General features: G+C 43.7%; 1 long non-coding RNA gene across 1 annotated transcript; it reads left to right on the top strand.

The window, feature by feature from the left end:
- Positions 1-841: 841 nt before the first annotated feature.
- LOC135311719 (uncharacterized) lies at positions 842-16109 on the top strand. The gene is made up of 4 exons (XR_010371306.1): positions 842-1003; positions 2681-2723; positions 4751-4824; positions 15987-16109. It is a non-coding gene; the product is annotated as an uncharacterized LOC135311719 (long non-coding RNA).
- Positions 16110-21955: the final 5846 nt, after the last annotated feature.

Genomic DNA, 21955 nt, shown 5'->3' with positions numbered 1-21955 from the left:
TGTTTCCTTCACCTTTGTAGCTTTCCCTGGCTATTAATTCCTGTGCAAAACAGCCCACTGCCTCTGGAGCTGATGCTGGAGGGGGAAAGATACTGCCAGAGTGCTTGGGCTGGGAAGCAGCAGGGCAAACGAGGAAAAGATTAAAATGCGTGTGTTTATGTAAAAATCACCTGAAGTGGGTGAAATTTGGGGGAATCACACCAGAGTGCGAAATGCTTGTTTTGAGGTTAAAAAAAAATATAAAAAAATGAGAGGAACTCTTGTCTTCAAAAGAGCTCAGAGGAGCCCATGGACTGCTCTGAGGGTGCTTTGTGTTTGCCAAGTGTGTGTGGGGTGGGTATCCTGAATGTCACTGAGGGGATTTTTGGGTGCCCTGTGTGCCTCTGAAAGGGCCGGTGGGTGCTTCATCTATCTGTGGAGGGAGGGAAGGAGCGTCCGTGGGTGTCCTGAGCATTGCTGGGATGGGGGGTGAGAGTGCCCCACTTGTCACTGTGGGGCTCCTCAGGGTGCTTTGTGTTTTACCAAAGGGTGCCTGAGAGTGCCCTGTGTATCTCTTAAGGGGAGGGAGGGGTGACACTTAACCTCACTTAAGGGGGCTGTGGGAGCCCCATTTGTCACTGAGGGGGGCTGTTGGTGCCATGTTTGGCAAAGGAGTAGTTTCGCTACCCCTGTCACTGGGGGGGGGGGGGGTGTTGGGTGCCCCTGAAGGAGGCTGTGTGCCCCATTTATAAGTGGGAGGGATTGTGTGTCCCCACCTGTCAGTGACGGGGGCTGGGAGTGTGCTGCTCTCCCCCTGCAGCACCGCGACGTCTCCCAGACGGAGCCAGGCGCGTGCCCGCAGCCAACGCCGGCGGCTCCTGCAGTCCCTCTGCTGTGAGGTGGAGGCGCGCGGCCTTTCCCGCCGCTTCTGGCCCGCGAGCCGTTCGTGGGCGGCTACTTTAAAGACGCGCTCGCGCCTGCGGAGCTGCCCCGCCGTTAAGCGAGAAGGAGTCACACGGCTGAAGTGAGTATCTGCGGCTAGGGTGCGCTTTGCGGGGATTGGTAAATAAACCTTGCCGTCGCCCTGAGGCAGAGGCAGGGCGATTATAGAGCGGGAGTACTGGGGAAGGACTAGGCAGTTAGCACAAAGGAAAGCACAGGCTTTCAGGGGAATTTTCGGTGGGAACACTGAGGTAATTGAGAGGGGAGACAGGTAAGGTTTTTGGGGGAAAAGCTGAGGTACCTTGGGGGTGACAAAATTAGTTTTTTTGAGTGAAAAGCTGATGTAACTTGGAAGAGGTGACACTTTGGGCAGAGAAGCTGAGGTAAATTAGAGGGGACAGAGGAGACACTTTTGGGGGAAAAGCTGAGGTAACTTAGAGCACAAAATGAGTATTTTTGAGGGAAAAGCTGATGTAACTTGGGAGAGGTGACAAAATTAGCTTTTTTGAGTGAAAAGTCGATGTAACTGGGAAAGGTGGCACTTTGGTCGGAGAAGCTGAGGTAAACTAGAGGGGACAGAGGAGACACTTTTGGGTGAAAAGCTTAGGTAACAGGACAAAAGTAGCTTTTCTGAGGGAAATGCTGAGGTAATTTAGAGGGGAGAGAGGTGACTTTTTCAGTGGAAAGATGGGGTAACTAGTAGATGACAAAATGAAACATTGAGGGAAAAGCTGAGCTAACTTGGAAGAAAATTAGCTTTTTGATGAAAATAGGAAATTTAGAGGGGACAGGTGACATTTTGCAGTAATAATCTGAGGTACTTGTAACAGAATGAGCTTTTTTGAGGGGAGGAAATCTAAGATAATGAGAGAGGGAGCAGATTTTATGAAAATTCTGAGGTATTGTAGAAGGACAGTGGGTATGTGTTGAAGGGGAAGCTGAAGTAACTTAGAGGGGACAGTTTTGAAGGAATATATGTGGGACATCAGAGGGTACAGGGTAAGTATTTTGGAGAGAAAGGCTTAGGTTTCTAAGGGGGGAATCAGTGTTTTGGAGGGGAAAATTTGGGGTAACTGAGGAGACGGAGCAGCCCTAGGGGAGAGCGCTGTCACTGGTGAGGGTAGTGTTGAGGTTACTTAGGACTGGGTGAGCATTTTTGAGGGTGAAATCTGAGGTACATTAGGAAATACATCAGCAAGAGGTTGCAAGAGGTGGAACGGATGACTTTTTAAGGAGGCCATGCCAAACAAGCTGTCTTTGTGAGGTTGCTCTGGCTCTAGGCATTAAGATGCAGAAGGGATGAACAGAGGGTCATGGAGTGGAATTTTAATGGGGGGCCGGGGGCGGGGGGGGGGGGGGGGGAGGAGGGGGAGGGGCAGAAAGAATCCTTGTAGGGATTGGTTGAAGTTAACAAAGCTATGGCATTTCACTAAATTTACAGTTCTAAAGCCAGGTTCAGGAGAAAATCATGGACACATTGTCTACAAAGGAAGGCAGAAAAGAATCACCAGAACTTCCTGGTGAGTTGAGCAAGAGGTTCTTATGCAGTAAAGGGGCTATAAGGAGTAGGGAGTGAGAGTGACACTGGGGGAAAAAGATGAGGAGGATGCCAGGATTGAAAATTACACTTGAAATGTGCTGCAGGGAAGACACAGGGCTGACTGATGCAGTGGTGCTCCAAAAGTCAGTGCTTCTTAAGTGTAGTGGCAAGGAGTTGGCACTTGTCAGTTCTAACTGTGTCCTCCTTCTTTGGCAGCAGCTGGTGGAGAAGAGGTGGTATCGTGTGGAACGGCGTGCTAAGGGTGAGCCGGAAGAGGACTGGATGCCTGAGGAGTGGGCAAGAGACAGGCACCCTGGGCAAAGGGACCTCCCTTCCCTCAGGGCTGGGGTTACCAAAGAGCACTGCCAGCACCTTCGGTGCCCTGGCTTGCCTTGTGCTGGGTGCCCTCCCTGTAACCAGAGTTTGGGTCTTTGCTTGTGCTGGCCTTTTGTGTGTTACTCCTTTGGCTGCCTGGGGAGAGTGACAGCCCTTTAAGCAGGGTCACTGAGAGTCACTGTCTCTGCACTTGAGGGAGAAAAGGAGCTCTCTGGACCCCAAGCCCACCCTGTAAGCAGGGGAGGGCCATTTGCCTGTCCCACTCCTCCAGCCACAGGGGTTGCAACTTTCTGCCCTCTGGCAGCCCGGCCAGCGTGACCTTTTGTAGCTGGGGTGTGTCCTAGCCTTTTGTTACCTGTGAAGCCCCATGGTGTGTTGAGTGCTTTGGCCTCCATGCTGCCTGGGGGGGCAGATCTGAGGCTGTCCTTTCTAGCTTGTGGCTAGGGCTTCCACCCCGGAGGCTGGCTGCACAGAGTTCTCTTTCTCTTCTGGAAAGTCATGTTTGTCTCCATCTTTGTCTATGTCTTTGACGTTGTTGGGGTGAGTGAGTGAGAGTTAGTCCTTCAGGCCTCTTAAACTTCCTGCAGATTAGCTTACACTTCCCAGGAGAGCAAGGGCTCTGTGCAGCAACAGGGGTGTCCCCTCTCAGCCAGCAAGTGGAGGGAGATTCCAGGCTTGCCCCTGCTTTCTCTGGATGGAGCAAAGCCACTTAGTAGTGCAGGCAAGGTTACCTGCCTGTAGTCAGGGCCTGGGTCCCTGCCTGCGTGGCTGACTGTCCTGATGGCAAGCAGTCAGTTTGACAGTCCCATACGTGAGGTGTGTCCCCTGAGCTGTGGAGCCCTTTTTCCCCAAGAGGTGTCTGCCCTTCCTGTAAGCAGGGCTGGGGAAGTTGCAGCTGTCTGCTTTAGCCAGGCAGCAGGAACAAGCCCTCCCTGGCCCTTTAGAGGGTACAGGCTGAGGAGGTACTGTGCTGGAGGGAGGATGCAGCCCCACCTTTAATGCTGGTTTTCGCTGGGGTGACCTCCCCACAGCTGGGGTCAAGGTGGTTCCCGGTGCTCCTGAAGAGAGGGAAGGTGTGCTGCAGCCAGGAGGGCAAGCCAGTAACTGGGGCATAGGCTGGAGCCTCTTGCTCCTCCATGAGGCTTGCTGGGAGTGTTGAGCAAGTGGCAGGGGAGTGCGCTGTAGGCAGGGCTCTGTGTGTCCCAGCCCTGGGCTGCTTTGCTTACTTGGCAGGAGGCGCTTGGAGGGACCCCCTGTGATCAGGCAGGTATCTCTGGCCCCAGCCTTACAGGAGCACAGGGCTCAGCTGTGTGGGGCCGGGCTGTGCACGCCCTCCCTATCATTGGGCTGGGGTCCTGGCCCCTCAGCCTTTGACCCTACTGCTCCCCACTGCCTGGCTGCTGAAAGTTGTTCCTGCTGCAGTAGGGGAAGGCTGAGCTCTTTGGCTCCCTGAGTGTTGACCTGCCTGTAATTGGGCTGTGGGTCTGTGCTCAGCTGGCAGCTTGTGTGGGGTGACCACCCCATTACTGGGGTGCAGGACAGGGTGCCCCTGCATGGGAGAGAAAGAAGGAGCCTCACCTGGCCTTTGGGAGCAAGGCCACCCTGTAACTTAGGGCCCAGTCGGCGCTCTGCAGTCCTGGACACTTTACAGTCCAGGCAGTGGCTTGAGCCCCCCATCAGCAGGGGTGCAACCTCTGTGGCAGCTGCTTTGCATGCCCAGCTCCATTTGCCCAGAGTGCCTGCCTCTGAGCCCAACTCAGCACTGGCTGGAGCTCTGCATGCCAAGTGATGGGTTAGGAAAGCTGAGCTCAGAGATTTTTGTTTGGGGCAGGGGGCATTGGGTAGGGGTTCAGCCAGTGGCTAGCAGTGGCCAGGGGTGGTGGGTATGCCTCTGTCCTTCAGGTGGAGGAGTTGGCACTTGCCTGTTCTAACTGTGTACTCCTTACATGGCAGCAGCCAGTGGAAAAGAAAGAAAAGGCATCATGTGGAACTGCAAGGCAAGAGTGAGCCAGAAGAGATACTGACGGGTATTCAATAAAATGTATTTTGAGACTGTTCCATATGTAGCAACTTTCCTGCCACACTTGGCTGTAGCTCCCGTATATCAAATTGCACCGCACATGTTATTTTACCCTTGCAACAACTGTTGCAGTTCTTGCAGTGGTAAGGCATTGTGTATTTGACCTGTGCTCAAGGATTGTGGGTTTGTTGGCCCCAAAATCCTGTCTGAAGTCTGGATAGAGGTTTGGTGACATTGCAGTACTACAGAGGAGGTCTTGTGGTGGGCAGGATTCTGGTGGTATTGTAGTGTCACTGTGGAGAGAGGGAGGTAGGTTTTCCAGTTCAGGATTGGTGGTATTGCACTCTGCTAGGTATGATTTTAAAAAGAAAAGCCAGGATGTGGGTCTGCATGGGGGTTCAGCTCTGGGGGGGGCCAAAGGCAGGGGTGTTGGGAGATGGCAGGGGCTCACAGCCCCATGGGACTGAAATGGGGGTCTGGGCTGTGGGCAGGGTCGGGAGAGCCCCATAGCGGATTTAAACTTGTTCCCATGTCAGGAGACCAGGATGTAAAGTTCTGGATTTTTGTCATGGTTTAACCCCAGCCAGCAACTGAGCAACACACAGCTGCTCACTCACTCCCCCCGGGTGGGATGGGAGGGAGGATCAGAAAGGTAAAAGCGAGGAAACTCCTGGGTTGAGATAAAAACAGTTTAATAGGCAAAGCAAAAGCCACAGACACAAGCAAGTCAAAGCAAGGAATTCATTCACTACTTCCCATGGGCAGGCAGGTGCTCAGCCATCTCCAGGAAAGCAGGGCTCCATCATGCGTAACAGTTACTTGGGAAGACAAACACCATCACTCCAAACATCCCCCACTTCCTTTTTCTCCCCCCAGCTTTATATGCTGAGCATGACGTCATGGTATGGAATATCCCGTTGGTCAGTTGGGGTCAGCTGTCCCGGCTGTGTCCCCTCCCAGCTTCTTGTGCACCCGGCAGAGCCTGGCGTGCTGAAAAAGTCCTTGACTAGTGTAAGCACTACTTAGCAACAACTAAAACATCTCTGCATTATCAGCACTATTTTTAGCACAAATCCAAAACATAGCCCCATACTAGATACTGTAAAGAAAATTAACTCTATCCCAGCTGAAACCAGGACAGTATCCACCCCTTATTCCATACCGTGTACGGTATGCCCAGGTCCCACACTGTCTAATAGAACCTCATTAACCACCACTACCCTTCCTGTCCTTTGATATAATACACACATTTCATTCCCTTAGTCTATGGACCACTCCTCTAAAATGTCTAGAAAATGTTCATAAATGTCTACAAAATGTCCACTGATTTCATTCAGTCCATGACTTTGGGCTCTATCTATTCTGGTGGTCACTCGGGACACCAGAGGCAGTGTGTTGTGTGGAGTTACTGGGCACCAAAGCCAGCTCAGGTCGGGTCACTGCTGCACTTGCACTGCTTCTTGAAAGGCTGGTCCTCCATTGGTTCAGGTGGTTCCTGCTATAGTAATTCCCATACCATGCAACTCAAATCCCAGGTTACAACAGTTTAAAGGCATTTCCATTACAATCTCTGCCCCTGGTCCCTTTGGACCAGACCATCGGGTTTCACATTGCAATGAACTCCTCCCCTTGCCCCTGCTCTGGCTTGGACTTAGCCACAGACTGCAGTCCCTTAGGGTTGTACCTGCTCCAAGGGGAGCCTTATCTATGAGCCCCAGTCTCTCCAGGGGCATACCTGCTGCGGCATAGACATCCACAGCCACAGTCACTTCGAGGTGTACGTGTTCCAGCGTGGCAGTCTCCATGGGCCACAATGCCTTCAGAGATATACCTGCTCCGGTGTGGCCTTACCCACAGCCACAATCCCTTCAGAAGTGAACCTGCCCCAACATGGCCTTGCCCATGGCTGCAGTCCCTCCAGAAGTAAACCTGCTCTGCTGTGGGCTTACCCATGGCCACATGGTTTGAGGTGCTCCAGCGTGACCTCATGCACAGCAGCTGATGCTTCAAGGTATACCTGCTGCAGCACGGACTTATCTATAGTCACAAACGCTTCAAGGTGTACCTTCTCCAGCATGGGCTTATCCTTGGGCCACAGTTCCCTCAGAGGTATACCTGGTGTGGCACAGACATAACTACGGCCACAGACACTTCGAGATGTACCTGCTCCGGCATGGGCTTCTCCACAGTCACAGACACTTCGGGGTGTCCTCCTCCCACATGGACTGATCTGCAGGTCACAGTCCCTTTGACTCGAGTTCCCACTGGAGTTCCAGCCTGTCCAGTTCAGCAGCACAGAAACAGCAGCGATGCTCTGGCCATTTGCCAGCCCAGGCGCCGGCCAGTGCTGTTATCAGAGTGTTCCCAGGCACAGCAGAGTAAGATGATCAGCCGTACGGTAGTACAGCAAGCAGCGAAAGCAAAAAGCAGCCACTAACGAGCACTAGACTCTAATATACTGTAGGAAAGCAAGCCCCATGGCAAGCATAGAAGCCAGCGATTAATAGCTAAAAAGCAATAACAGCTATAAATTTGATCTGGCAAATTCCAGTCAAGGCTGTCGTTACCTCAAACCTGCCAAGCCCCACATTGGGTGCCAAATGGACTGTCATGGTTTAACCCCAGCCAGCAACTGAGCAACACACAGGCGTGCACTCACTCCCCCCGGGTGGGACGGAGGAGACAATCAGAAGGGTCAAAGTGAGGAAACTCCTGGGTTGAGATAAAAACAGTTTAATAGGAAAAGCAAAAGCCACAGACACAAGCAAGTCAAAGCAAGGAATTCATTCACTACTTCCCATGGGCAGGCAGGTGCTCAGCCATCTCCAGGAAAGCAGGGCTCCATCATGCGTAACAGTTACTTGGGAAGACAAACACCATCACTCCAAACATCCCCCACTTCCTTTTTCTCCCCCCAGCTTTATATGCTGAGCATGATGTCATATGGTATGGCCTATAAAAACTTGTGAAAACTGAGACAAAAGGAAGTGTATGTTGATGAAACCTGAAGACAAAGGTTTTCATGAATGAAGGCCTTTTGTGAGCTCAGACTGCTATCCTTGTGTGATTGGTGTTGCTTTTATATATCCCATGCAACCTGTTACAGGAGGCAGTTGCAGTGCATTACCTCAGAAGGGAATTAGCGATGTAACTTGCAAAGGTAATGACTTGGTGTGCTTTGACAATACAGGACTTTAAGCATTTATAACTGATGAGAGAGCAGCAACTGTGGCAGAGAATGAAGTACCTCAGAAGTCAATACAAATATCAAAATCTACACCACACCTAGCTCTATATACAATGGTTAAAAGCTTATGAAGTTGTTTGTGACTGTACTATAAAACTAGCTGTTGTATAGTTTTCAATTTGTAGAAGAGGGAGATGTAAATGAGTGTTTGGCTTTTAAAAGCTTGTATAACTGATATTGGCAAACACTACTGACTAAGGTAAGAGATGTAGGTGCCCACATAAACTACATGACGTAACCTTTTTATACAGTTATGATCATTTTTTTCTCCTACCTTGGTTATAATCACATTCCTTAAGGATCCCACATGCTCTACCACCTGCTTCAAGAGGAATTCAGTAATGCCAATCACTTTTTCTTCTTCACTGAGTGAACACTAAAGATGGAGTTCATTTTCCCAACTTGTGTCTTATGATTTTTCAAAGACATGAGGGCAGCTGACACATCTGTCTACAGTGGACCTAGAACAGACCAGTGGCTTTTGAGTGCACACACTGCACGTGTAGAGGGATAAGGTAGCTTGGCTGAAATGGCGTAAGACTTCCACGTCTCAGAAACCGAAGATCACTACATCATAACACAGAACACTTCCCCTCCCTGTTACTCTTGTCTTTTGTCACTAATTAATAAACAAGACAATAAAGAGAGCCTACTGTTTTCTGCAATTATAATAATCCTTTCAGTTTTCTTTATGTTCTGTTTTCATCTTGGGCCTCTAAAAATAAGGCTGAAATGAGCTTTCAGTTGTAAGAGAAAAAATGGGATGATGGTGATCATTGAAAACCACCTGAGCATTTAATAACAACTCAAACTGCAGGCTACCACAAGGGAATGGCAGTAAGTTGGATCACATCAAGTTTGTTCAGTAATGATATAACTTCTGTCATGCCTCAAGAGAAAAATCCAGGATTGTATTTACCCTGTGTTTTAAGTCAAACAGAAGTAAATTAATTTTTAATATAAAATTAGTATTGCTCTTTCTAATGAGGCACTCCTAGAAATCCACTGCAATAAATATTATCAAGCTGACTTTCTCTAAAATACTCCTGAGAATGTGTACAGGGTATCCTTTATTCATGCAGAAATTAAGTAGAAAATAAGCAGCAAGAACTTTAGCATAATAATTTGCACAGAAAGAGAGTCAGCAGGAAAACAGCTTTTGCTTGCAATTTTGACACTTTTTCCTCCTCCTGAACAACACTGTTCCCAAACACATCATCATGTAGGAAATAGCTGCGACTGAGGTTGTTCTGCCATTTATGCTGGGGTCTCCTCTCCTCCTGTGTCAAAAAATCTCTGTGTTAGCATGAGCAAAAGGAGCGTATTCACCCCAAAGCCTGTAAGGAGGGCAGCGGGTGCCAAAGGAGGATCCCAGCTTGGGGAAATAAGAGCTGGGCCATTCACTGGTGCACTCCCGCCGCTCTCGCTGGCCTCACGGAGGCCCCTCCATGCTGTTTGCAGCCACCTTTTTGCTACACCAGTGGCCCTTAGGACACTAGTGTCACTTACAAAACAAACATTATTAGTGCTGCCTAGTAGCACTCATGTCTTCAGGAGAAGCATGGACACGGCAGGGCTGGAGTGGTGGGGCCAGGGCTCGGGGGCAGCTCTCGAGTGTGGGGTGGGGTGGTTCCCGCCAAAACCTGTCCTGGCTCCCTCTCAGGCAACACCAGCAGCCCCTGGCCAATGTCCTTCTTCCTCAGCCTTGGGTCCACATGGGATTACCTTTATGTATTAGCAGTCTGGTCCTATTTTGTTTTGGGTTTGGTTTTTTTTTTTTGCGTCCATTAGTTCCCACTGGAAGTTTGTGCTCACCCACTAGCTATTAAAGTTCCAATTTTTCCTAGCCCAAAGAACTATTGGGAACAAAAAGGGATACTCTTTGTTATGCAGTGGTGACTGAGATTGGTTTTGTCCAAGCTCAGGGACAAACAGGCTACTTGATACTCACCACAGCTAAAATCAGCCCAGGTCAAGCCAAGCCTGGGCACGTCCCAAGGCCTCACACCAGTGGCAAGTTGCTGGCAATGGAAAAATGGTATTTGGCTATCTTTCTTTGACCAAAAACGTTTCAAAACCTATTCCTTATATGAGACCTTAAAAATACACTGTTGACATGTCCTGATAGTGCTGCTACTTGTCAGCTTTTGATTTGCTGCAGGGCCCAGGAGTTTGTTTAAGCAGTGGCATCAAAGTGCTCAGGCATGATCCAAAGGCTGCATCAGACAGTCCTTGCACGAAAGCAATTCATATTTGAGTAGACACACCAAAGGAAACCAGGGATGGAGATGGATGGTCATGAAAGGCATAGGAAACTCTCCACAGCTTACCAAGCAAGTTGCAATAAAAGAAGAAAGGTGCTGAGTCTCTTAATGTCCAGTAGACAGCCAAAACTCTACTAATTCTTTCTTTTCCCTTTCTAGTATCTCACCTCTCTCCTCTTCCATACACTATTTTATTTTTAATGCAGTGGAATCAGAATCATTAAGGTTAGAAAAGACCTTTAAGATCATCAAGTCCAACCATCAACCCAGCACCACCTTGCCTCCTAAACCATGCCCTGAAGTGCCACATCTACACATTTTTTTAACACCTCCAGGGATGGACAGTGACACCACCACCTCTCTGGGCAGCCTCTTCCAATCCCTGATGACTCTTTCAGTGGAGAGATTTCTCCTAATATCCAATCTAAACCTCCCCTGAAGCAGCTTGAAGCCATTTCCTCTCATCCTATTGCTAGTGACTTGGGAGAAGAGACCAACGCCCACCTCGCTACAACCTCCTTTCAGGCAGTTGTAGAGAATGATAAGGTCTCCCCTCAGTCTCCTCCAGGCTAAACAACGCCAGTTCCCTCAGATGCTCCTCATAAGCCTTGTTGTCCAGTAGTTCCACAGTTTGGTAAGTGCTCTGAGAAAAGTTCGAATAGCATGTTAAAAATGAAATTACATTGTGCCAGGGCAGAATCATACAGCAGCAGTGAGTGTGTGTCTCACTACAGTAGCTTTTGATGAGCACTAGTAAAAAGGGATTGTCATTAAGGATGATCTTAGGATTTGTAGTTCATCTTAATAATGGTCACCATAATTTTAACTTTAACCACAATCATTATAGCATTGCCAGCACCACTGTGTTAGCATGTTTGTTGTTATTCTGACTAATTTTAATTGCAATAGATCTCAGGGGTCCAGCTATGAGAGTCCATTACACAAAGCATGGTCAGACTTGCAAAATGAAATAGCCTGTGTCCTGAAGTATTTAAAACTTGAAACACAGCAGTAAAAGTTCCTTTTTAGGAAACAGTTATATGTGTTATGCAATAGACTGTAAACAGGCAAAAATTGTTAACGAGTTATATAAAAAGATAGTATGTTTTAATTCACTAGAAATTCATGACATTCTAGACTAAGAATTATGTTGTTAAAAGAATTGTATACTTGTACATACGTCTATTAAAATACATACATATTTAACCTGCCCTTCTACAAATATTTATTGAAGTCCTTTTTCTCCTTTTTGATTTTTTTCTTGCCAATAGCACCACAGGAGTTCTTTCAAAATTATCTTAATACACCTGTTATTTCCTTTATCACGCATGCATAATGCAGTTTTTCCAAACGCCAAATGAAATTATAGTCTACTACAATGTGTTGGATCGTGCCAAGTGGGTATAGCAAATTAGATAATCCATCCCCTTGAGTCTGAATTACTTCGGTCACTTTGAAAATGTGACTTGAAAACACAGGAAAGGCTGTACAGTTTGATGTCCTTTCCAAAAACATCTGTAAACTGTAAAATGAAAAAGTCCATATTATGTGCAATTAATGGTATGGAACTTTCCAGTGCCTTAGAAAGAAACCTCTTCTTGACAGTATTTTTCACCAGTTTTTTGCTCATTTTGCCCCCACTTTCAGTAGTTTTATGCTCCAGGAATCTATAAAGGAGACATTCACGCTTATGTATGGAAAGAAAGATTTTGATGAATATCAAACAAGCATAATTTATGCAGAAACTCTATTAAAAACTCTGTTTGGCACTTTTACTTGCATTAGTAATACAAGAACTCCATTAAAATGGATTTTCCAAAAATGTTTTGGACCCCAATTCTCTCAACTCATTCCCATAGTTAATCTTAGTTTTCATTGCCCAAGGACTGCTAATATATTAGTATTAACAATACCCTCTTTATTACCTTGCATAGAGCTTCTTACACGTTCTCTTGTGTGAATATATTTGCATTTATTTATACATATATGCATTTGCAAGAACATTGGATGAAATCTTGGGCCCTTTGAAATCAACTGTAAAAATCCTACCAACTTCACCAAGGATCAGAATCTTATTCTGTGATTCCTGTATTTAGCCTCAGTACTTTTAGCCTCAGAACAGCAGATTAACCTCTTACAGGTTTATAGGTAGCCTTTATGCACTTTGGGTCCTCTCCTTGCATACAACCGTGCTGACTAGAATTTGGGCATATTGGTTCAACTTATTTTTATTCACTCACCATTATTCACTCTGCCTTTCCATTTGTTTACTACTATGTTGCATACATTATACTGACTTTATTCACAGAAATCATACTTTATCATTTCCTCACATTTTTCCTATTCTGCAGAGGCACATAAAAGAAGCTTTTGTATCTTTTTAACGTACACAAACTGTTGCTAACAAGCTTCTAAAATGATTTAGGAAGCTACACTAACTGATTAAGTTCCAGAGCTGCTACACAGTGAAAATAATTAAAGACTGTCAGTGTATTTTACTACCATATAAAGTAGAATTTATTATCTTATCTTATCTTACCTTACCTTAACTTATGCCTTAACAGCAGCTTGACCTTGCCAATTATCCTATTATGCATAATTTCAGATGCATTATTGAGCTATTTGAGTTCCTATAATTTAAATCTATTACCAAAAACTGCTTAAAACAAAATGAATCAAAGTACATGAAGCGGTAAAGGTCATTTCAGACTAGCGTGTGGAAACCTTGGCATATTTTAAGGGCAGATTTAGGAAATACCCCATACATATTTGGTGAGGTACTGAATGATTCCCATAGTGGATGATTCTTATTTCACAGGAAGCAGACAAAGCAGATGCTGAACTGAATTATATCCTCTGATACCTCCCTACTGTTTACTAGTGCAAGTTAGGAACAGAGTTTACCTCTGTGACAATTCTAGTCCTGATACTAATCTGTATCTTCAGCTTCCCAAACTTAGATTTCTGTATCTATTTTTATAAGGAAATTATGACATTATTCTTCACAAGTTAATTATGTACTAATTAAGATTATAATTATGCATTAAGTAATCAGCTCACTGTTATTGGTCGCTACATTTATTTGTAGTCAAAGCAGTTACTTTGAAACACATACTTCAGGGTGTGTGTACAGTACCAAAAAGACAAAATTTCTTTTCCCTTGGTTCCCTACTTGTTGTGCCAAACATTTTTTCTTGGGTAAGCAAATTCGTTTTCAAAATAGTGACTGTATTACACATTGACTTATTTATTTTGAAATGTACAAACAATGAAATAAACAGAACACAAAAAGGGATGTTTTATGCTAAGTAATTAATTATTCAAGCAGTTAATGATGGAAACAATGACTTCACTGAAGCTACAGCTCTCTAAGGCAATGCTATGAAAAAAATGCACCGAAACAGAGCCATCCTTTAAGTTAAGAATCAGAGCAGGTGCAGACCTGTTGTCTGAGGGTTGTCACTACCAGCTGAATGGACTGTGTCTCAGCTTTGACTGGCATGAGTAGGCAAAACTATTCATTCGCACCCAGAAAAGGGCAATGGTAAAATGAGTCAATCCGCATTTCACAAAGCCTGGAGTTGGATTTGGTTCTGCTGATACAACCATAGGCAAAGGAATGACAAAGCATGCATGTGGAACCAATTCTAAAACACTCACGTGAAAGGCTGTCCACGCAGGAAAAAAGATAATCCACACAGCCTTTAAAACACTATTCATAGTATTTATATGAAGCCAGATCTAGTATGATGCTGATGTTATGGGGAGAACTAAGTAATATGCATAGATACTATTTCTTCCTTACTAACTATTTTTAAGTAGGAGAAACATGCACCCACGCATCCTTTTAATTCTTTTTGCAAAGTGGTATAGCTTCACCAAGAAAAGTACCCCAGAATAGTCAACAGTGCATTGATTAGGGCACTTCTCTGACAGATGAGACATGTAATTTTGTCTCATGTTGACAATTGCTCTAAACTGAACTCTCCCATGTTGCGAGTGAGTGCTCTAATAGCTAGGCTGTTGCCTCAAATAACTGTTGCCCAGTTTCCAAGAAGCATTTAGGCACTTAGCTTCAGCTGCGGGCGTCAACACAGAATCCTTCTCTGACGGAGACACACTCAAAGTTCTGGGGATCATATCTCAAAAGCAGCAGTGTGTAAGCTACAACCTCTTATAGACATTCCAATAGGTAATCTAGTCTAGTCCTGTTGTGAATCCTGGTCTGAACTGATCAAGTGAGAGTGTTTACATCACTAACTGTGGAATTTAACTCAGTCAATGGAAATCAGACACACTCAATGCAGAGAGCTAACTCCGTCACAGAATGATTAGGAGCTCCGAAGTTTTCTTTGTGTTTTCTTTACCATGTTTCAGAGGAGCCTTTCTCTTGCAGTTGACGATATATAAAAAGCCTAACTTACAGACATAATTATGTGATTACTGCCCTAGCATTTTCCATTCAATACAGGAAAATTATGTATTCAGTTTAAACTGTTTTTTGTTTCAGGAGTGTGAAAGTTGGCACTGCAATGATGAATATCACAACCGGCATAACTCTGTATGGATCTATTGTTTGATGCCAAACACTGAGTCTCATCTTGATATTAATTTTGACTCCTGATTTTTTAACAATAAGTGAATTAAGCCACAGTGTTCTTCCCAACATATGCTAACCTCAGCCAGATACACAGCTGTTTCTTTATCTATTTGTAGAACCCAGCTACACATTCTTATGACTTATACCCTGGAGTTCTCCCAGACATTTGCTTCAGTACATAAAATTCAGTTTGTACAGAATTCAATGGCTATGGTACCCTGTAAATGCAACCTATATAAACCCTGAATTGGTACTAAAACTGGAGCACTGCTTCCTGTCAAATGCTGAACTGGTTTAAAGATACTTGTAGTGTACAGACTTATAAAATTGAAATGGTTGTGCCCTACACATTGAACTATTGATTTTAATACTTGTAACATTCACCTGCGGTATCATGGCTAAAGCTTCTGAATGTCCTCACAGAATGACTCCAGTCATTTACAAGTACTGCTAAAATATGTTCTTGAAGCCTAAAGCTTTTTCTTTTCCAAAATGCAGAAAAGTTGAAATTCTTTGGAGAGTGCTGTCATTAGTAGCTGCATTAAATCTAGTTTGTGTTACTCCTGTGGTTTAAAGCAGCCCTAAAGCTGCTAGAGAATTCTCCAGTGAGATAGGGCTGAATAATTTTTTCTCACCCTGTTGTACAGAGATTACACTCTCCCCTGTACTCTGATGGTCCTGGGAGTCCCTCAGGGCACCACACACCTAGAATAAACATATATAGAGTAAGTTCCATGCTGTTGCAACATTTGCTGGAGTTCTTGACCAGTGCATCTGTAATCTTACTATATAAGACTGCACTTGCTGATTATCCTGGCATTCCCATGCTACAGAATTTCTAACTCTATTCTTTAGCTTAAGGTAGGATGAGGGACTGCTTGTTTGGGTGATCTCTCGTACGGGGTCCAGCCAGGGTGGAGTTCATTTTATTCACAGCAGCCTGTATGGTGCGGTGGTTTGCATTTCTGACTAAAACAGTGTTGATGACACAACGTTTTAGCTATTGCTGAACACTGTTTGCATAGCATGGAAGCCTTTCTCTTTTTCTGTCTCCCCAGTAAGTACCTAAAGGGTGCTCAAGAAGTTGGGAGGGGACACAACCAGGACAGCTGATCCAAGCTCACCAAATGGATATCCCACGCTATACAACATCATGCTCAGCGGAGACAAAGACAAAAAATTTTGAGGTTTTTTTTCTGTCTTCTTCCTCTTTCCTTTGCTTATTAAACTATCTCTATCTTAATCCATGAGTTTTCTTGCTTTTGCTCTTCCTATTCTCTCCTCCAACTCGCTGGGGTCTGGAGGACAGTAAGTGTGCAACTGTGTGGTGCTTAGCTGCAGGCTAACCCACAGCACCTCTATAAAATTAGCTAGTTACAAAAGACCAGTTGGAGATTCAACAATCATCACAGCTCCCTCTGAGGCAGTACAGGAGGACTGTATTAAAGAAAAAAATCTGCATATGGGGAATGTTTCTAACATTCTTCTGTAGCTTCCCTATGGGAAGTAGAAAATGCTCCATTGATCAGGGCATTTAAAACCAGACTGGCTTTCACAGGAAAATATCATTGCAGTGAAATATTTGGCAGTTTGACAATATGATTTTATATTTATGTTTCTGTGACAGTTCTGATTCTGGAGTTCTGCTGAATTATTGACAGCCATGACAACATCATGGGAAAGGAGACAGGAGTGCCATACTATTGGAGCTGTGAAGCAGAGAGACTGTTGCTGCCTGAGTTGATTATAGCTGGTAAAAAAAATATTGTCACAGTAAAAATATGCTGACAACCAGAGACAAACCATCTTTTTAGTCCCTTTGGACCAATCAGGTACATTGCTCGTGACTAAAACACACTGACCATCTTGAAAGGAGCAGCACTGGTAACTTGAGTGTTTTGGACAAATTCTGACTAGTTTTGTGTTCTTTCTTTTTAATAACCACATCTGAAATTTCATTTGGATACTGTAACTTTTTTCCATTTTAAACTGTGTCTGTCTTCATGATGATTGAGGTCTTCACTTTATGTTATATTGGATTATGTTTGTAACATATCATACATATATCATACATATACCATAGTTATAAAGTATGTTGCTCTTTCTTAACTATACTGTATTTGGGTTTTTCACTGATTATAGTCTAGTTACAAGAAATTCATCCTTAATGTTTTAATTTTTTTCTTTTAATAAACTTCCTCTGCAATTTGGTCTTTTCCAATATTCATGTGTTCCATATGTTGTGTTTTGAACCTGAATGCATTCTGGTCGGCACCGGTAGCTACTAGAGTTTAAAAAAAAGGTATCTAGAGTTTAAAAAAAAAAAAACACAAACAAAACCAACCGACCAAAAAAAACCACAAACCCCACTCTCAGAAAACTCATGCACAAAGATCATTCTAAACCTGTCCTCCTCACTGTAAGTTATCATAGGTTCTGCTACTGATAGAATACCAAATCTATTCTTGAAAAAGAACATTTCCCACATCCCAGTAGAATATGTGGGGTTTATTGTTCTAGGGTTTTTTCACCTCTTTGATAGACAAGACGGTGTTTTTCTTAGATCTATCTGTTCTCTGACTTATTTTTTTGTGTGTATATACTTTGTCTTCAGTATTAGCTACTGAATCCATCATGTGTATTCTTTCAACTGACAAATGCCTTTTTTTTCCCCCTGCATCATATCCAGTCTAATAAGGTTACACACAAATAGTGATTTAAAATATGTATATGCATCTACCTACAAATCTGTCTGTGCCCCTCAAATCTATAGGAAATGAAGGAGGTTGTAAACTCCTGTGAGAAGACAGCAACATTTCAGATAGACAGCCTCATACTCCAGAACAATATTCTACAGAACATTAAGATTAGCTAAAATGATCTCAGGGCTATAATATTCAGCATAGAAGAGATAAATCTAATTGAGGCCTCTATTCTAGGAATATGGAGCAGGTATTAAATATAATGTTAGATAAAGATATGTCTTTAAAAACAGCAAGAACAAGTACTCTGTTAACCTTTGATTTGAAATCTGTGCAGAGTTCTGGCAATGCTCAGATGTTGTGTCTATGAACATGACCATGGGCTCAGGCCCATCCTGACATGGGTAACAAAATCTCAGGAATGCTCTGGTGTGTATCTCCCGCACTCCCCACTAAGGACTTCCCAGAAGAATATTAATTCTACTGAAATGTATAGATTTCTGTCATACCAGTTATACATGCTTAATTATGTAAATTAGAAAAATAGAGTGTATAGAGCTCGGTAAGTATGTATTTTACGCTAAAACATAGGAGTGAGTGAAAAGACTGCAGAACCAGATCAGAGGCTTACATGGCTGAGCAACAGGTTAGAAATAGTTTCACCTCTGTTGCACACTGGATGGCCTGGAGGAGTGGTACAGAGTCAGAACACAAAATGGGCAGAGCATGTGAAAAAGACCAATGCATGTTCTGGGATGTTTACAGTGCGAAACTGATGTAAGAAATGGGATTTCAAAACATTACTAAAAATGAAATAATGAGATCTGGAAAGGCTTAGGGAAAGAAAAGCAGAAAGCAGAAAATAACCACAAGATTGTGGGGTGGATGACAGGGTGACTGGTTAGTTGTGTGAGATGATAGAAAAGGGTCATGTAAGATTTCGGAGGAAAGATTCAAAACAAAAGAACAGACTAGCAGCAGGATTTCCCTGAGGATATATCATAGGCAGGGAGAAACAGGATACAGAAACAGACTAGATGGTGAGAGCTAAGGAAGTATAATAAATACTTGTTGGCAGAGAAGATTCTAACAGGGACAAAACCCTTCAGTCAACACCCTGAGAGAAAGTGAATGGGAAGAGGATCCCCAAAAGATGTAATCAAAGGGATAATCATCAAAACAGGACATAAAAAACATAGTAGAATTCAAAGGAGAGGAGCTCTCCAGACAAAGTAGATTGCAAAAGATAAAGATGAAGAGTGTGTGTCTGTGGAGAACAGACCCTTAGAGTTTAAAACAAAGAGATGATTAGCAGCCCTTGTAGGGACAATGTCAATGATGAATCTATTTCAGGCTGGAGTGGATAGTACAGAAAAATCAAAGACAGTGAAAAAAGACATCTCCAAAATATAATATGCCCTATAAGAAAGAATATATGCAGCTAAAATGTTCACTGACTAGGCTGATGAAAAAATCAATAGAGCAGGTGGTCATTTCAGGATGAGAAGTTGCGACTCATCTGACTTTAATGCTTGAATTTAGCAAGAAGAGTTCACTTGAATACATAGAGAAAAATATGTCTCACTTACCAGTAGGTTTTCTTCTAAAAAAGTCTTGCAGCCACAACAGGGATATTGTTGATAGACCTCCCCAGAGCATTTTAACAACAGAGTATGAAGAGGTCCTTGTAACAGTGGGCAACAGTGTAGAAATGAAAAGCAAAGGTAACTGGAATAAACCGTGTAAGAGTGAGCTAGATTTGACCCACCCTGCCAAAGCAAAATACAATGAGCTGCAGTACTATGCAAGAGGAAAAGCTGGGTAAAAGTCAGTTCTGATGCTTAAAAAAACATTTAAGGAGAACAAGGGGAGGGGAGGGAAGAGAAACCCAAAAGGTTTTCAAGATTCAAAAAAACATAAAGTTTAAAAAAGGACAAGAAACTCACAGAGAATCAGAACAACCCCTACACCCAGCCAGTTAAGGGAAAGGGAAAGGAAAAGAAAATTGACTGATAAGAAAATCGGCCTACAAGGATGAGGTATACTTAGTTTTAAGTATGGTCTTAAAGATAAACTAGGTTAAAATCCAGATCATAATGATATATTTGGTTGGGTCGCCTAAAAAATATGGGTGCCCATGTTTGTTATCAATCCTTTATCTCTGAAACGTTACTTCTTTAGCACATGACGTACCAGTATGAGTGGTGAAAACACAGGAAAACACCTCCTTTGTCAGGGGAGGTAATACATGTCGTCATTATATTCAGAGGTAGCATAACCCTAAGTAAGTAATCTTTGCAGCTTATTATCTACAATGCAAATTTTGACGCCTGCCACAAGCCTTTCTCTTCCCTGAGCTGCGATAAAAGGCTTTTGTCCTGCGTGAGGCTTCACACACTCTGAAGGCATAGAGCAGGTAAATCTTTAGCTCCTGTATTTCGGTTCTCAGTCAAACGCAGCCAGGCTCTGAAAGAGGACTTTCTATAGGTTAATAATTTAATGAAATCTGTACCACAAGAGGTCTAGGTGTACAGAATTCAGGGACTGTTTTCTGCCTCATAACAGTTGTGTTGTGTAGCCTTTGGGAATGATTTAATTTATTTTATTTTATCTTCATTTTCCACGTATTCTGTCTTGCCTATTCATACTACAAATAGCTTGAGGCTGGGACCATCTTTTATTATATGTTTGTACAGATCCTAATCAAATGGGTTCCCAATATCACTCTGAGTTTCTGGGTGCTACTTTGTCATCAGTAACCACTATGAGAACTGCTGATAAGATTCTGACATTATAAAATGTGAATATGATTTCTGATTCAACACCAACCTCAAACCTTAACTGCTATTCACTGGATATTTTGCTGCCATTTCAGCCATTCCTTGCTATAAGTAGGGAATTCAATTAGAAACAGATGCAAAATAAATGCCATTATTTTTATTAGCTTTTACTTTTTCTTCTATCCTGAAGGAGCTTTAAGAAAAAAAAAAGTTATAATACATATATGTACAGATAATGCACTGCTATTAAGCTCCCTCGGCGCTCTGTTCAATTTTCAAAATCTTAAAGATAAAAATTTAACTAGGTAGTTCATTCCCCCTCCTCCCCCTGGCAATATATGTAAGAAAAAGAAAGGGCCACCCCAAACCACCTAGCAAATAGAGCCCTGGATGTCTTGTTTTACTAGCTTGGTTGCCTGGTTATACGCAACTAGGTCCTTGCTTATAAGCTGAGTATAAGTAGGAAGTGTATAGTTCAGTAAAACCATTCTTTCATGGTTGTAAAACACAACATATGCCCGCCCTCAGACTTTTTATGCTTCTTCAACCATGCTGGGGTGAGTGGTAATGTTTTTTGGGTCCATTGGATCCATTCTTGGGAGCAGTATGTTGAGGGATCAAATTGGTTTGGGCTAGGGTTTTTTGGTGATCAAAGCACTTGGTCGTGTACTTAAACTGCTGCCTTCAGTAGTCTTTCAGCTTAACCTGGCATGGTGACAAATGTCTACATAGGCTAATCAGAGGGTTGTTTTTTTTCCCTTATGAAAAGTATATTTGACAAAACATTAGTTTCTGGCATCCAAAAAACTCGTTAACTTGGGTTAAATATAAAAAAAATAATCTGGAAAAAGAAAGAATATAAAGGAGAAAGTATTTTCCATCATCATTGTCACAGCTAAAACACTGAATTTTCACTTCAAGCACTGTTTTTATTCTTACATTATCCCAATATATAAATGGAAACAATCAATGAAAAAAACCCATAAAAATGCAAGAAAGCAACTCAGTGAAAACACTTTTTTTTAATATAACTACACAAAGAAAACCATGCCATTCTTAAAAAACACCCACTACTATTCACACACCACTGTGATAATGATATACCAGCTATTTGTTTATCATTAATTCTGATTTTATGTAATAATAGCTCTATAACTCAGGAATTATACAGATGATGTAAAAAAAAAAAAAAAAAAAAGAAGGTTAAAAAAAAAGGTACAACTTTAACCGAGGTACCCTATAATCCCCCTGTAGCGGTATGCAAACCCGCACCGTGAGGACGCAGCAACGTATCCAGACATCCGCAATTTCAGACGCTTTGTTCGGTGGGGCGTGCGCCCGCGTACGCGCCCCCCGACCGTGTTTCACACCCCGTGTGGGTACGGCTTCCCCTTTCTAGTGGGCACGGGGAGCCCGTGGCGCGGGGAGGCGGTCTCCGTCAGAGGGCGGCCGAGAAGGGGGCGGTGGCTGCCGCCCTGCCGGGAGGAGGGACGGTGGCGACCCCGGCCGAGCCCGGAGCGGAGGGGCGCAGGGCGGGGCCGCGGG

The sequence above is a fragment of the Phalacrocorax carbo genome, chromosome 2 (assembly GCF_963921805.1).
Source record: "Phalacrocorax carbo chromosome 2, bPhaCar2.1, whole genome shotgun sequence".
NCBI lineage: Eukaryota > Metazoa > Chordata > Aves > Suliformes > Phalacrocoracidae > Phalacrocorax > Phalacrocorax carbo.
Note: the sequence above shows the minus strand (reverse complement) of the source record. Positions and strands in the feature narration are given on the sequence as shown.